The following is a 13,330-nucleotide window of genomic DNA, read 5'->3' on the forward strand; positions in this document are numbered from 1 at the left end:
GGCCCAGGGGAGTGTGATACTCTTAATCTTAGGGTTGTGGGTTCGAGCCCTATATTGGGCAAAAGATTCTTGAATTGTAGGGGGTTGGACTAGATGACCCAGTCCACTTATAGATGGGCGTTGCTATTCCCTCTTCCACTGCCTGTGGTGGAACTCCTTTTGTACAATCCTTTCCTGGGCCTTAAAGTCAGAGGCACCTGAACCCTGAGCAGGCTGAAAGTTTCCCCCTGTACAGTGGTGCCTCAGGTTACATATGCTTCAGGTTACAGGCGCTTCAGGTTACAGACTCCGTTAACCCAGAAATAGTACCTCGGGTTAAGAACTTTGCTTCAGGATGAGAACAGAAATCGTGCTCCAACGGTGCGGCGGCAGCGGGAGGCCCCATTAGCTAAAGTGGTGTTTCAGGTTAAGAACAGTTTCAGGTTAAGAATGAACCTCCGGAACGAATTAAGTACTTAACCCGAGGTACCACTGTACCTGCAACTTTGTGGGACAGCAAAGAATGTTGTTTCCTTATCAATAGCTAACAGTGCCCCATATATACAATTTCTAGAATTTGTACTGCTCTGCGTGGTCTGAAAGTCCTCCATGTAGGAAATATGCATAACCCATGCTGCATACGACCTGAAACCAAATATGGACAGAAGGTTTATCAGCATTTACTGGATGTTCTCTGATTTGCTGTAGATTAGCAGAAGTCCTGAATCCTAATTTTTCCCTTCTAAATTGGACAGGTGATATGAAGGAAGCTTGCGGTGGGGCCACAGGGCAGGGGACCGAGGGTTGGGTTTTGTGTGGCAGGACTGTGAGCTCAGCTCTGATACTGAAAACAAGTTCCTGCACTGAGCATGTGCTCAGAGGCACTCTTGTTCTGTGAATCTGTTGGCACGCTTCCCCACCCCTGCCTCCTCAGTATTTTGCATTTGGTTGTGCTGGGTAGGTCTCAGGGTTCTGGTAAAAACAAAATAGATATAGATAACCTGAAGTCTCCCTACCCTCACAAAAAACTTGATACAAAAACAGAAGAATTGTCAGAGTTTGTTCAGTCACAATAAAAGAGGAAGCGAGAGAACGGGCAGAAGGCTAGTGAAGAACTCTCCCCTTGGCCTTCATTAAATGCTTTGTTGTGTTATTGATGGTCTGAGGAAAAGGAGAGAGAAATCTGTATGTCTGTAGACACTAGAGTTGTCAGAATTTCTTTTAATGAAAAAAGGAGATATCCTGGAGTTGTGGTATCTGCACGAGTGAGTTCTAGAAGCCAGAATGTTCTGAAACAAAAGTACGTCCAAATGTTCAGTGGCAGTGCCGCTGCGTTCTAGAATAAAGAGCATTTACATAAAATAATGGACATCTGGCAACCCTGACGCAGGGCCAGGCGAATGGAACAGGAAGTGCCCACAAGAAATTACAAAGTCACCATCCCCAACTCATCAAAGCTCTAGCTAATTGGTAGTGCAATGCCGTGCATGGATATTGTCCTCTCAGGCTCCGTCTTTGGCATCGGCTGATGAATGGCTAGGAAAGACCTCTCTGCCTGCAATGTTGGGAAGCCACTCCCAGCCAGAGTATGTGGATGAAGGGTAGCCAATGTGGTGCCCTGCACATGTTGTGGACTCCCAACTCCAATCATCTCTGACCATTGGCCTTGCTGGCTGGGAGTGATGGGAGTCCAACAGCTTCTGTAGGGTACCACATTGGCTACCCCTGAGACAGACCAATGGTCTGATTCAGTTTAAGCGATCTCCTTTATTCCAAGCGCAGTCCATTTGTTGTTGGTTTTTTTGAATGATATTTATTAAAATTTCAGAAGCAAAAAATTACATAGTTAAAAATAAAAGAGACAAGGGAAAATATAGGGGGGGGGGACATACAAAATACAAAATATAGAAAAAAAAGTTAGAAAAAACACTTAAAAACAGATTAATCCTTCCGTATCTTACATTTCATTTCCTTGCTTCCCTGACCTCCTCTCACCTCCCTTTTTTGTATTCCAGTTCAATTGGTTAATTCAGCAATTCCTTTCCCTCTTTGTTTTTGTCTTAGTCCTTTAACTTAATATTTTATAGCTTTAGATTCTCACCTATTAACCGGCCATTTTTTCATACACCTTTATGACATTGCTGCTAGAACCACTTAATTTCATTCTAACATCATTCTAACATTCATTAATTTTACAATATTTCTGTAAATAGTCTTTACATTTCTTCCAATCTTCTTCCACCGACTCTTCTCCCTGGTCTCGGATTCTGCCAGTCATTTCCGCCAGTTCCATATAGTCCACCACCTTCATCTGCCATTCTTCCAGGGTGGGTAGATCTTGTGTCTTCCAATACTTTGCAATGAGAATTCTTGCTGCTGTTGTGGAATACATAAAGAAAATTCTATCCTTCTTTGGCACCAATTGGCAGACAATGCCCAGGAGTAAGGCCTCTGGTTTCTTCAGGAAGGTATATTTAAATACCTTTTTCATTTCATTATAGATCATCTCCCAGAAAGCTTTAATCCTTGGGCACGTCCACCAAAGGTGAAAGAATGTACCTTCAGTTTCTTTGCATTTCCAACATTTATTATCAGGCAAATGATAAATTTTTGCAAGCTTGACTGGGGTCATGTACCACCTGTATATCATTTTCATAATATTCTCTCTTAAGGCATTGCATGCCGTAAACTTCATACCTGTGGTCCATAACTGTTCCCAGTCAGCCATCATTATGTTATGTCCAACATCTTGTGCCCATTTAATCATAGCAGATTTCACCGTTTCATCCTGTGTATTCCACTTCAACAGCAAGTTATACAAGTTATAACAAGCGCAGTCTATTTGAACAATGGAGAGCAGAAATTGAAGGGCTAGGCAGAGCAAGACTCTGAGAGGGTCTCTATGAAGGTTACCATGCCCTTCTTCCTTGGTATGGCATTCTCTTTGGGATGTCACATTGCTTTATTGGCACCATTAGAAACATTGTTGCGTCTGTCCAGCCTGGACACTGAGGTCCACCTCTGAGGGCCTTCTGGTGGTTCCCTCACTGCAAGAAGTGAAGCTACAGGGAACCAGGGAGAGGGCTTTCTCGGCAGTGGAACCCTCCCTGTGGAACGCCCTCCCACCAGATGTCAAGGACTTTTAGGAGACATCTGAAGGCAGCCCTGTATCGGGATGTTTTTAATGTTTGATGTTGTATTATAGTTTTTATATGTGTTGGAAGCTGCCCAGAGTGGCTGGGGCAACCCAGCCAGATGGGTGGGGTATAAATAATAAAATTATTATAAAGCTGTGAATCAGGATAATTCTGTGTTATATGGGGTGACTGATCCCTGCTGTCTTGAGCATGCTTTACTCTAGCGTGTGCATTTTTATACCCATTACGTGGCTGGAGGACAGCATTGCAAAATTCGGAGGAGTGTGAATTTAGAAAGGCGGCTGTTTCAGTTCATGTACTGTTTTGAAAAGCATGAATTCGGCATTTTTGCCTCCAGATGTGAACTGAATTGAATTCTTTCCCCTCCATACCTGCATTACACTGAACTGGTCACCTGCCATTTCTGACATCGGCACGTTTCTTGGAAGAGCCTGTCTGCCACCCTCCTTGGCAAGCATCTCCTGCCAGGTCTCTTCCTGCTCCCCTTTCCCAGCCTCATGAATGGTCGTGTGACTCAGGACTCCTGCCTCCCCTTCTCTCTGTAGCTGCCACCTCACTCCACCCCTCTGCCCTCAGCTGTTCTCTAAACTCCAGGCTGGCACACATGTAATGCCAGGGTGGTTTTATGCTAGTTCCCTGGTGTAGTGGTTAAGAGCGGTAGTCTCGTAATCTGGGGAACCGGGTTCGCGTCTCCGCTCCTCCACATGCAGCTGCTGGGTGACCTTGGGCCAGTCACACTTCTCTGAAGTCTCTCAGCCCCACTCACCTCACAGAGTGTTTGTTGTGGGGGAGGAAGGGAAAGGAGATTGTTAGCCGCTTTGAGACTCCTGAAGGGGAGTGAAAGGCGGGATATCAAATCCAAACTCTTCTTCTTCTTCTTCTTCTCCCCAAGAAGTCTAGGCCACTGCGCAAGTACACCCTAGCACTTTCGCAGTGTCTCCCACCTTACAGCCAGCGGCATCACCCGTTCAACCCTGTCCTCACTGGAAGGCACACGTGTATCTCTCCCCCCCATCTTTCTCCTTGCCTGCCACCCCAGACCTTGCTGCATCTGCTGCTCTAGACAATTGCTGCCATCTCCCACATAGCAACCCAGCATTCTGCTGCCATGACAACAGGACAGCGTGGGAAGGATGGAGGGTTGCTAGGGATGCGATGTGGCACCTTTCTTGGAGCTGATTATAGCCAAAGCATAGGTGATATAGTACCTTTAGCCCCATGGTGGTAGGACCCTCAGTTAGGACGTCCTTCAGGTGAAGCATGAAATGACTTGCATGTGCTATTTCCAGACCCTACCAGGCTGGGTTAAGTGGATAAAATTCCAAATGCCTGTACTTTTAAGGCAAGGCAAGATTATGTGTTCTGGTCCTGTCTTCATAAGCAGGGCTGAGGCACTTCTGCCTGAGTGAAGTTAGTAGGCTGTATGTGGTCCCAGCCCGACATTTTGATATTCCAAAACTGTGCAAAACAGCACACATAGCTCAGAAGATGTACACATGCAAAAGATCCCAGGTTTGGTTTCTGGCATCTCCAGTGACAAGGGTCAAACTCTGATTGGCCAAAGTCATTTCTTTCCTGGCTCCTCCTCTGGGTGGTGATTCCTGAATAAAAACCCTTGAACTTCCTAAAATCAATTAGTTTCCACTCCTTCTGAGTGTGTGAGTGAGTGTTTGAGGATGTAACGGGAAAGACCTCTGCCTGATATCCTGGAGACCTCCAGCAAGTCGGAGTACAAAGGTCCTGCTGTAAGACAGCTTTCTGCATTCTAAAAGGGGGCAACTATTGTCCTTATCATTTGTATGTGAACATCCATAAGGAATATTTGTGTCTTCTGACAGCAGAGGAGAATGATGATCTTGAAGATCAGTAGGTCTGGCCACGCCAACACCCCTGGCATATCCATTCTGATGTTCTTCCGTCTTCCGGCTATAAGATAATACATCTTCTGCACTTATATCCCTGAAACATCATGCCCTTTAGTTCATATTTCCCTTTGTGAGAATAGTTCCATATTGTCTGAGAACCTGGCTCTTGGAATCACTATATAAAGGACATAAAGTAGGAAAATAAAGGCTGGTTGTCTTAGTCTGCATAATTTATTCTGAGCATTATTTTCTCTACCTCCCCTTCTAATTTGTGCAGCATGAATACAGCTCTGGATTCTGGGATTTTGAGGGGGGAGGTGAATCTCCTCTTGCCAGCTTAGCTCTGCCCATTAAAATACCAACCATGACGCTGCACAAACACCGTACTTTTAAAGCACTGCCCATGAGTTATGGGAATTGTAATTTACCTAGTGTTGCCATATTTCAAAAAGTGAAAATCTGGACACACAAAAATGACATTTTTGAGGAAATTCAGCAAAATCTAGACTTGTCATGTCCCGATTTTCCTGGACATTTCAGCGATTTCCGCCCAGACACTGCTTCCGACTGCCATATTCCAGGTATGTCCAGGAAATTCCAGACATATGGCAACCCTAAATTTACCCATCACAGAGCCACAATTGCCAAGTCCTTTAGCCAACTACAGCTCTCAGGGGAAGTCAATATGAGGCATCCCGTCGAGCTGGCTCTCCCTTTTATTTATTTATTTATTTATTTTTTGCAGCCATAACCACAGAAACCATGGTTGGTTCACTAGATGGAGCCGCAAAATTTGGCTTGCCTGGCTGCGTCCTGTGGCCTGCTGTGTGGGCTTCAATCCCTCCTGGTTTCATCGTCTGCTTCCATCAGATGTGCCAATGGGACACGGAAGGGAGCAGGGAGTGGAAAGAGCATGCCAGGCTGCAAAATGAATTAATCCCCCAAACAAGATAGTTCTGCAGCACGAATAGACATGGCTCTAAAAACAAGTTCAGCCAAAGCCCAGGGGAAGACAACAGGGCTTCCAAGGAGCATCTGAAGCCAACTCACTTGGCTTGTCCCCCACCTCATGGCTGCCTTTTGGTCTGAGGTTCCCTTTGGGCAATCTGCATTATGGGAAGAGGTACGGCTGGCTGAGCTGCACAGCAGAGCAGGCAGTTGGATAGAGAAGGGGAACTGGAGGGAGGAAAGTGGCTTCGAGTGGCATGGCATGGCTACTAGCCGTGAAAATCTGGAATTGCAGGGGAGCCCTATTCTGTCAGGGCTGAGTTGGAGCCATGAGCAACCCCATCTAAATCCAGGCCTGAAGGCAGACCCTCCAGGTGTCCCTGTTTTGCAGGAACAGTCCCGGATTAACAGAAGCCGCTCCGGTTTCTGATTTGATCCTGGAATGTCTGCTTTTCCTTAGGACGTCCCTATTTCCATCAGTGAAATGTTGGAGGGTATGGAGATAAGCAAGTATAGAACCTTTAGAAGACATCTGAAGGCAGTCCTGTAGCAGGGATGTCCAAAGTCCATTTTTGGGGGCCTAATCTGGTCCCCGCCCGCTGGTTGGTTTAATCTGACCACTGTGGCAGTTTCCTGGGGAAAAGTAACAAAAAAAGCTCAACAACTTCAATCCTAAAAAAAAAGTCAACAACTTTGGTCATGGCCCTTCACTTCATCAAATCTGGCCCACAGTGAGGGAAGGGTTGTTTTTTTTAATGTTTAGTGTTTGGTTTTTTTTTACATTTTTATATATGTTGGAAGCTGCCCAGAGTGGCTGGGGCAACCCAAGCCCAATAATGAAATTGCTGCTGTTGTTGTGGAATAGGAAGTTGCTATGATGGACAAGTCACCATCTTAATTCCCATATATGGATGGGAATAGGAAGGGCTGTTTGTGAGGAAGGCTGAATAAAATACTCCATGGAGGAAGGATTCTAAAACACACTGGTGTATAAAAAATGCTGTCTATGCTTCATGAATAATGCTAACCCCTATTGTGACATCATTGTGGTTGGTGATGTCACAGACAAGGGGCAGTGACTTCAGGTGTGAACTCCAAGCACAGTGGGCCAACATGGATGAGGGAAGTGGATGTGCGAAGGACTGCTGTGCTGTTTGAAGGACTGCTTCCCAGGATTGCAAGTGAGTCAGACACACAGCCTTTTCTCCACAATGTTCCAGCCCCTTTAAGGACATCCTTGTCTCGTGTGTGTGGGGGCGAGGACTGTACTTTGCCGCTGTCCTTCCACATGGCAGGGCGGAGAAAGGGAGGGAGGGAGAAGGAGGGAGGGGAAAGGGACAAGTGCGTTGCAAAGCGTGACTGAGAGAGTTGCGTCCCACACAACTCGCTGCTCTGCTTGTCAAAACCTGGCAGGCTGTTGGGGGAATCAGCCCCTTGGAGCAGCTGAAATGGAGGGGGGGTTGGGGTGGAGAGAGCAGGGAAGAGAATGAAACCCCTGCGACTGTTCCTGGGAGAGGATTAATTTGGCAAAAAAAGCCAGGTATTGCCCATGATAATCCTTGCAGCAAGCAGGGTAAGGAGCCTCTTCTTCAGGTGGCAGATCTGGGGGGTGCCATGGAAAAGCAGCAAAATTACAAATTACTGAAATCTATTTTGAGAATTTTTACTATGATGGGGGTGCTGTGTGGATTTTGCACCTCAGGCATCCCAACATCTTGAATCATCACTGGTCTGGGGATATATATATATATATATATATATATATGCAGGTTTTGGTGTCTTCGGGTGTCTTCCCGTGTAAGAGTCGAGGTGTCTGTGCGACGTTTCGACGAGGTCTCACTCGTCATCTTCAGGCTGGTGCTTTCGGCTTCTTGTTACTGGAACAGAGCAGAGTCTGGTGTTTGAGTTCCTATAAATACTGTTGAGGGGTGTGGTGTATAGCCTCCAACGTTCTGGGTAGAGAGGAAGTTCCTAGATTAGTGTGCCTTTTCTTCTTTTGTTCCTTAATTACTTGAGGGATATCTTGGGTGATTTCATGAGTGATATTCTGAATATCACTGGGTGGGTCATTAATTACTTGAGGGATATCTTGGGTGATTTCATGAGTGATATTCTGAATATCACTGGGTGGGTCATTAAGTGTAGATTAGTTGCTAAAGCTCTCGTGTCTTGACCTCTTGAGCTTGTGAAGAGTTTTTCTGAGAAGATGGCTGTGCTGCATTTAGTTGTGCTCTGGCTTGGCTTCGTGTATAGGGGCGAGCTATGGTTTTGTGCCTTGTGCCAGCCAGATCTGTGTAGGCACAATCACACCACCACCCTGCACAAATAAACTCCGTAGCCAAGACTCTCATCTCCAGAACCAAACGCCTGGCTGACAAAGACCACTTGACAACTGAGTTACAGAATCTCTCAAATGTGTTAATCGCCAATGGATACCAGAAAAACAGGGTTACGAAGCTAATCCAAAAAGAAACACCCCCCAAAAACCAAGACACAGAAGAAAACAATGGCATGGCCCTCCTTCCTTATATCAAGGGCACTACAGACAAAATCAGCAAAATCCTCCATAAACACAATATCAAAACAGCCTTCTGCACCAACCAAAAAATAGCCAATATCCTCAGAAACCCAAAAGACAAAATCCAGCTGGAAAACCAAGGGGTCTATGAAATACCCTGCAAAGTCTGCCCAGCCACGTACATTGGACAAACAAACAGACGAATAAATGCACGTATCGCAGAACACAAGAATGCCGTCAAAAAAGAAGAAAAAACTTCCTCTCTTTTCCAACACATGAAAGAAACAGGACACGAAATTAATTTTGCAGATTCCAAATTGCTCTTTAACATGGAACATCACCACAAGAGAATAATCATGGAAGCCATCGAGATAGAGAAACACCCTCACAACATGAACAAGCGTGACGACACGTCCCGCCTGCCAGACATCTGGAAATTAGCCCTCCCCACAAAAACCGACACCAGAACCAGAGGCACACAGAACGCCGTCACCAATCAACCACACCAGACCCAAACCCAGACCCTCTCCACAGACATATTACAGACTCCATCCAGCAACCAAACTATAGTGGCACCTCCGGATGCTGCACCCCCCTGCAATCCCTACACAGATCTGGCTGGCACAAGGCACAAAACCATAGCTCGCCCCTATACACGAAGCCAAGCCAGAGCACAACTAAATGCAGCACAGCCATCTTCTCAGAAAAACTCTTCACAAGCTCAAGAGGTCAAGACACGAAAGCTTTAGCAACTAATCTACACTTAATGACCCACCCAGTGATATTCAGAATATCACTCATGAAATCACCCAAGATATCCCTCAAGTAATTAATGACCCACCCAGTGATATTCAGAATATCACTCATGAAATCACCCAAGATATCCCTCAAGTAATTAAGGAACAAAAGAAGAAAAGGCACACTAATCTAGGAACTTCCTCTCTGCCCAGAACGTTGGAGGCTATACACCACACCCCTCAACAGTATTTATAGGAACTCAAACACCAGACTCTGCTCTGTTCCAGTAACAAGAAGCCGAAAGCACCAGCCTGAAGATGACGAGTGAGACCTCGTCGAAACGTCGCACAGACACCTCGACTCTTACACGGGAAGACACCCGAAGACACCAAAACCTGCATTCCTATACCCGTGAAAATCTACGAAAGCAAATATATATATATATATATATATATACACACACACACACACACACACACACACACACACACACACTAGTGCCTGATAACTGCAACAAACATTATCTCAATAATCCTTGCAGCAAGCCTATAAGGTAGGGCAGTATTATCATTTCTGTGTGTAGATGTTGGGATGTAGGAAGGCATCGTTTTCTGTTCTGCCCTGTATCAGATTCATACAGCAGATTCATACAGCGCTGCTTGCCTTCCACTGCAGTTCATCTTCCACCGAAAACTACGTTACTCGTCTCTGCCCACAGTGGTGAGATTACATAATTTATGTAATTAGTTATGTAAGTTACATTTTCATTGCGCTCTTCCGCCCCATTGATTTCATTGCAAAGGAGGGGAAACATAATCCGTTATGTATTGTTTGCAGGCTGAAAGCAACAGCAGTAAATACCAATCGTATTCACTGGACTGATTTACATTCCAGACATGAGACAAATAAGTGAACCCTGGCAATTTCCACTCCCGTCTATGTTTTAATCAGAATTCTGTAACACCCTTAGCTGAAAGTGATGAGGCAATTCTGGCAGACCTAAGGCTACCTAGTCAGCTCATGACTGATGTATATTGGAGTCAGGATCCTCCCCAGCTCACAGCCCTTAGCTATTATGCTACACCAGATCTCAGCTGCGAGGCTGTACTATCAAGTTCAAACTTCACCACAGCCAGGAACTCAGTAGGTGACACCAGACAAGCCATTATTCACCCTCAACTCCACCCTCTCCTGTCTGTGGGAATAATCATGACTTTCCTTGTAACAGGAATGGGGAGCCTTTGGTCCTCCAAATTATTTTGGGCTCTCATAAGGCTCAAAAAGCATGGGCCAAGGATGATGGGAGTTGTAGTACAACAAGATTTGGAGAGCCCCAAGTTTCCCATCTCTGCCTTACCATGGTTGGACGAGTTTCTGAAAGGATGTTTGTGAAGCCCTTTGAGTACGTAGGGGGGCTAATTCTAGATAAAGGCAATTAACATGGGTTAATTGTTCTCCATCTACCTGGAATACTCCCATTTATTTTTCCCACCCATCCAATGTGCATGCGTATTGTGGGAATTCAAATCTTTGTTAATGATTCTGAGGGTGGGGGGAACACACACACACACACTGCTTTTCAGTAGGGGCAGTTCACCCGTGAAATAGGGAGTGGTTGTTATTCTGAATTAATGTGGAGTACACAATACAGGTGTATAGGATGCATTCTCTTCATCCTCATGCTCCCTGCAGCCAGAGCGTGTGTTGCTTCCTGTGTGTGTTATTGACAATAAGTTGGCTGTTCCTTGGCTTGCTGGATGAGTTCAGTTGCCTGCCAAACACATTGGTGTCAATTCACATATATTGCAAATATATTTGCAAAATTTCAAATACAGTGGTGCCTCGCAAGACGAAAAGGATCCGTTCCGTGATTCTCTTCGTCTAGCGGTTTTTTCGTCTTGCGAAGCAAGCCCATTGATGGATTAGAGGATTAGCGCTATTAGCAGCTTTTAGCGGCTTATCAGCTTATCGGATCAGCTAATAAGCGGCTTAGCGGCTTAGAAAAAGGGGGGGAAGGAAAAAAACCCCGCAGGAACTCGCAAGACATTGTCGTCTTGCGAAGCAAGCCCATAGGAGATTCGTTTTGCGAAGGAAGCACCTCCAAAACGGAAAACTCTTTCGTCTAGCGAGTTTTCCGTCTTGCGAGGCATTCATCTTGCGGGGCACCACTGTATACCTGAAAAGTTCTGATTAACGTATGGTGGTGCTTGTTTTTGTGGTTGGTTTTTATTTGGGTTTTAACTACCGTATTTTTCGCTCTATAAGACACACCAGACCACAAGACGCACCTAGTTTTTGGAGGAGGACAACAAGAAAAAATATATTCTGAATCTCAGAAGCCAGAACAGCAAGAGAGATCGCTGCGCAGTGAAAGCAGCAATCCCTCTTGCTGTTCTGGCTTCTGGGATAGCTGCGCAGCCTGCATTCGCTCCATAAGACGCACACACATTTCCCCTTACTTTTTAGGAGGGAAAAAGTGAGTCTTATAGAGCAAAAAATACAGTATATTATTTGTGCCATTGTAACCCACCCTGCAGTGTTCTGGAAAATGGCAAGGCCGGCCCACCCATGAGGCAGACTGAGGTAGCTGCCTCAAGCAGCAGAATCCGTCAGGGTAGTGCTCTTGTGGGTAGCCTGCCGCCACCACCACTAGAGAAGCAAGGAGAAGTGGTTGTAGCAAGGAGAATGGGCAGGGGTGGCACCTCCTTATTTCACCTAAGGTGGTGACATGGGATGGGCTGCCTCTTTTTGAATGGCATCTAATCTAACAGTGTTGCTATTATTCATAGAATCATAGAAATTTAGAGTTGGAAGGGACCCCAAGGGTAGTCCAGTCCAAACCCCTGCAAGGAATGCAGGAATCTCAGCTAAAGCATCCATGACAGACAATTTCTGGGTGGAGGGTTTCTCTTCAAAAGGGGGCAACCTCAGTCCCAGAGAGTCTGCCTGCTCACATCTGTCTATAAGGTTGCACAGCAAGAATTTCCATACCTTTCACCGTTCCTAGAGAATCAGCCATACCATGGTGGAATGTGAGTCATGGACAGCTTACACGTGGTTTTTCTCTCGAACCTGCAGGCTGTTTGGCAAGGAAAGTAAATCTGTGTGTGTTCAAAGTAACTTCCCTTTCCATGGTTACCACAAATACCAGCCCAAATGCTTCAGAGATGAGGCAAGGCTTCTGGGTGTGTCTTTTAGTCAAACATCAGAATCTGCGCTCTCTGTCTCCGCAGCAAATTAAACCCTGCTTCAAAACTCCCTCCCAGTCTCTGTTTGTGAGAACTTGCGACTTTGCAAGGTCTCCTAAAGCGGCTCAGGGTGGGCAGCGGGAGCAGCATGCACCCAGAAAAATGCGCCCGGGGTGAAGCCAACCTGTTCTAGCTTTGTCCCCACCCTCCTCTTTGCTGAGTTGTAGAAGGTCAACACTGAGGATGGAGGAAGCTGCCCCGGGCAGTGCCTCCACCTGGACCGGTGGCAGGTTGGACCTGGCTGAGGGCAAGCAGAGGTTGGTGGGGCAGAGCCCTGTCCACCCTAATGGACCTGCCTCCATGGCTGGAAAGTCCCTCCAGAAGGGTGCAGGGCTGGCCTGCCGAGCAGTGTGGGTTGGGGGAGGCTGGGACTGGCGTGGGAGAGGGAACTCTTCCAAAATCAAGCAAGCAGACCTCTGATGAGAGTTGTAGTCCAAAACAGCTGAAGAGCACCAAGTCAGTGAAGTCTGGTTTGCATTAATGGTGGCTTTCTGTTTTGCTTTTGGGTAGTTTGGTACTGAGATAGACATGGTTGTATTTTCCGTTTTAATTAACTATATGTGGCTCTTCCTCCAAGGAGCTGAAGAGCACTTCACATGTTCTTTGCAAACAGTCTTCTTAATGCAGATCCTTATCTTCTAATGTGGCTCCTTAACTTCAGCCGTTGAAGCTTATCAGATGCCTTCAGGTCGTCTTCTGGGTTTCAAGCTTCCATAGCAGATTGGCTAATTCTACCCTGGGCATTTCTTCACAGGGGGACCCTTTTTCTGGGCTCTAGCGGGGGTTGGAAAAAGATGATGAAGCCAGCAGGAAGCTGGGACAATGTGGGTGCGTCGCTATGGAGACTCCAGCAGCACTATCACTGTGATGTAGGGT

The 13,330-nt window shown here is 46.1% G+C and overlaps 1 protein-coding gene and 1 long non-coding RNA gene across 2 annotated transcripts in view; one reads left to right on the forward strand and one right to left on the reverse strand.

The window, feature by feature from the left end:
* AGAP2 (ArfGAP with GTPase domain, ankyrin repeat and PH domain 2) overlaps positions 1-13,330 on the forward strand; it is a 122,188-nt gene that overhangs the window by 18,275 nt on the left and 90,583 nt on the right. The window lies entirely within an intron of this gene.
* On the reverse strand, positions 1,027-3,769 carry LOC309522980. The gene is made up of 2 exons (XR_014215190.1): positions 3,509-3,769; positions 1,027-1,268 (listed from the first exon to the last, which is right to left on the reverse strand). It is a non-coding gene; the product is annotated as an uncharacterized lncRNA (long non-coding RNA).

This window comes from Podarcis vaucheri, assembly GCF_965113315.1.
Source record: "Podarcis vaucheri genome assembly, chromosome: 2".
NCBI lineage: Eukaryota > Metazoa > Chordata > Lepidosauria > Squamata > Lacertidae > Podarcis > Podarcis vaucheri.